Source organism: Triticum urartu, chromosome 7 (genome assembly GCF_003073215.2).
Source record: "Triticum urartu cultivar G1812 chromosome 7, Tu2.1, whole genome shotgun sequence".
NCBI lineage: Eukaryota > Viridiplantae > Streptophyta > Magnoliopsida > Poales > Poaceae > Triticum > Triticum urartu.
The window spans coordinates 486,006,708-486,010,448 of record NC_053028.1 but is presented as its reverse complement, the minus strand read 5'-3'; the positions used below and the strand labels follow the sequence as shown (position 1 = coordinate 486,010,448).

The window sequence follows — 3,741 nt, the reverse complement described above, 5'->3', positions numbered from 1 at the left end:
TACAAAAAATGCATAATTTCCAAGACATGATTCTACTAACCTCATTCTCACGTTATCATTCTAATTATTTTTTATTTTTAGTCAATACAAAAGTAGTTTTGGTTGTAGCCACTCTAAAACCATATTTGTTTGCCTCCGCACATAGTTAAACTCGGTCTCATGACACCATTTGTTGTCTTTAGATTTAGATAAAAGCATCACAGTTATCAATTTAATTAGTAGCACCACCGCTATGTGATTAGGACATCATGCCGGCCATCAAGGATGATCTGATCATGCAGTTCTTGTTTGCTGCCGCACATACTTCGCAACCTGCCTTATGGACTGCAGTTTCATTTTTTATGGGTTCTTGAGATATGTTATTTGCAGGGAGCATCCTGATTTCTTCAGTTGCAATTGTTTTGTTCATTTACTTTTTGCCTTCTTGATTGGCTCAAACATGCTCATTGTGAAAGGGCGAGGAGCCGCCGCCATGTTTCTCCCCGAGCTCCGTGGTAGAATGGTCTATTTGTATGAGATTGTGTTTAGCGCATGCGAAGAGCTCAGTTCTCGTAAGCTAGACCCTGAGGCGTGCAACAGGTATGTGGAGATTAAGGAGCGTGCCCATGTGAGCGGCTTCGATTTTGTTGTGCCAAGATCTCTGGTGGCAGGGATTCACTTTGTTTTTTTGGTGATAGTCAGGAGGTTATATAGTTTGATGTTTCTGAATTTTAACAATCATGTTTTACAGTACCCTTGACATGAATGAGATCATTGGGCTTAAATGAGAATGATGAGAACCATCTGTTCTCCATCGCAATTAGCATGTGTTTAAACTACTACTGCAGCAAATGTTTGTCGTACCTTCAGTTTGTGCCGTAGAATCTGTGTTTCATTGGCACTTTTGTGTGTGTTTGATTTAGTATCTTTACCCAGGTGCTTGCTAGAGGAGAAGATTAATGGTCCGACACGGCTTCATGATGTATGAGCTGGAGGAGAGGGCATTGGATGAACCAACCAGTTCGAAGTTGTAGGTATGCAAAAACTTCAACATGTATGTATAGTAAATTTGTAATAGCAAAACTCTTGCTTCCTTGCCCATAAGAGAAAAACACCAAAAAATTTATCACCTTAACTTGTCGATGGCATACCATCCTGTCACAAACCCTCAATAATGTGCAACTCTTTTTTACCGGCTCTGAGATATTGCATAGTGATGTCTCACAATTAAGATTATTACTGTGAAAAATAACTGACCTCATGTTATCTCATGTACTTTGGTATTGCCTTCACATAAGAAGTTGTACACTAGAGGCAAGAACATGATGTGTGTGTGTGTGTGTGTTTGTGTGTGTCTTTGGGGAGGCCGGGGAGGGGGGGGGGGTAAAAAACCCTGGGTATGCATTCTTCACTTGAACAGATTTGATAATTTATCCCAATACTCTCTTTGTATTTATGTCTTTGAGGAAATCCTATGATAGATATATTTTGTCTGTTGTTTCATGCATTCTTCAGCTTTATGTTTAATACTCCGAGAAATTTGAAAACTTTAGTCATTAAATATATGCCCCAAGAAATTTAGAATGGGACCATGGGATTACCCCTTTTGAGGGTTTTCACCTTACAGAGGAAGAAATTTAACATTTTTGTTTTCAATATCATTTTCCCTGACGGATTACATATAGGTTGTTATTTTATTTACAAACATGTCAAGTGTGATTTTTTTCGTTTTCTGTAAAGATCATTCACATCTATTTTTTTCGTTCTTCCCATCTGGATTTCTGATTTGATTCCAGAGTTTGGAGGTGGATGTTACTAAAGGGAGGAAGTTGATCACAAGTTTTCTTTCAGCAATTGGTGAGTTACAGGTCAGCCCCATCTCACATCACTAAATCTGCAACTCATGCTTTTTCTTACTTGATATTAATTCTCGATATTCTTGTCACATCCTTACAGGGATATCATGTGCATATGTATGAGTCTGCTTTGCTTCGGTTGAAGATATATGTGTGCCTGAAGATACAATCTTACATGCATTTTCTGTATGATATGATCACTATTTCATTCTCTGCGTGTACGTAGGTTGCAAGAATGAGAAGGCTCCTCCGTGCTTAACAGGAAGAGACAGGGTCGCAGCCGCACCGCACGACGGCAGGCCATGGCGAGCCGCACCACACCAGGTGGGCTAGACCGAGCTCCAGCGCGAGCGAGCGCACCCGTCGCCCATGCTGGCGGTGTCCCGGCCACGAGCAACAGGAACATAGGGTCCCTGACCACGGCTGGATCTCCTCCTTCTCCGTCCACATGCGTGCATCAGGAACTAGCAGCCGCACGGGTCTGAGCTCGGCCTCTCAAGTAGGGTGGCTTCCATGCTGTAGCTATTGTTCTTTTCTCCATTTCTCTGAAGATGCTTGCTATCTTCAGATCTTGCCGAGTGTTCGTCTGAGATTCACTGTCTTGATTTAGTTAGTGGTTTGGATAATAGTACTCCATGAATTTTCATTTGATCCGCTGTCTGTTGCCGCCGCCGGTAAATTGGATGATTGGTGCAGTTTCACATCCCTAAACCCAAACCCTAAGACTTAGTTCTGAAATATTCAGACCATATTTACTGAAGTGTGTCAGTGTTGGTTTACTTGTGATACTTGCTCCATTGTTGTGTTTAATCATATTGTCCGATCTTATCATATGCTATGCTCGCCAAGTTCAACTATCAATATCTAATTTCTCATCTGATTTTGACACCTTGCTCTTCTGCAGTTTTGTTTCACTTTTCAAGGATGAGTATCTTTACTTTGAAAATGAACTGGTCATATTTCTATTGGAAATGAAGTGATGTTTCTTCCCAGGTAAATAACTGAATTCTCTTCTACTTTAGTAGATTTAGTAACTTTGCTTTAGAGTTGTTGTTTAACAGTAGCACTACCCTTGAGTAACTAGATCAATGGCTGCCACTATGTAGATCTTAGTTCCAGTACATATGATAATCATGGTTCTTCTGTCTTGGTCTGATGATTTTATACATGCCAACAAGCAACCATGCGATATGTTCTTTACTTCTGCACCTAACAGCATGTTTTCCCACAAAAAAGTACATGTGCCGCGACAATCATGCGTTTTATCATTTTAATAGCCAGTCAAGTTCGTCCTTCAAATGATACAGAAGGCAGTCAAGTTCCATCCTCTAATTTCTTGTGATCATTGTAGGACCAATTAGGATGTATACCTGAAGGAGTGAATCTACTGGTTCAGCTGAAAATTGATCTCTATTTGGTTTCTGTTTTTGTGTTTGGTTTTGCCGGCCGCTCGTCCTTCGTATGCTCATCCATCTTGGCTGCTCTGCTTGCCTGCTTCTCCACTCTAACTCAGGTAAATGGACCGTTCTTTAATTTGCCTGGGGAACGACTCTTCTTTTACTTGTCTATTCCATAGCATGCCGGTGCATTGACCACTTCATGTCCATTTATTTATTAGGTTCTGCGATCTCTTGTGTTGCTGCATCCTGATCTTCTGCTTTGTTGCATCTCTGTTCTGCCATCGAGGTTTGCTTGCTTTCTGTCTAGCTAAAATGCATATTTCCTTTCCTGTACGTGTTGTCATGGTGTTTAAATTGTTGATCATTTTAATTTTCTGGATCTGGCACGCCATCGTGTATTGTTCGGCCTCGTCCCGCTTATATGTCATGCTTGTGTGTGAGTAGAATGTGTCCGCTTATTTCAGTCGTTATACATGTTTTGGAGGTCGTGGTGGCGGCGTAGTGCG

General features: G+C 41.0%; 1 long non-coding RNA gene across 1 annotated transcript; it reads left to right on the top strand.

The window, feature by feature from the left end:
- Positions 1-282: 282 nt before the first annotated feature.
- LOC125521286 lies at positions 283-3,098 on the top strand. Its single transcript, XR_007289143.1, has 3 exons — positions 283-1,013; positions 1,776-1,847; positions 2,740-3,098. It is a non-coding gene; the product is annotated as an uncharacterized LOC125521286 (long non-coding RNA).
- The last annotated feature ends 643 nt before the right edge of the window (positions 3,099-3,741 follow it).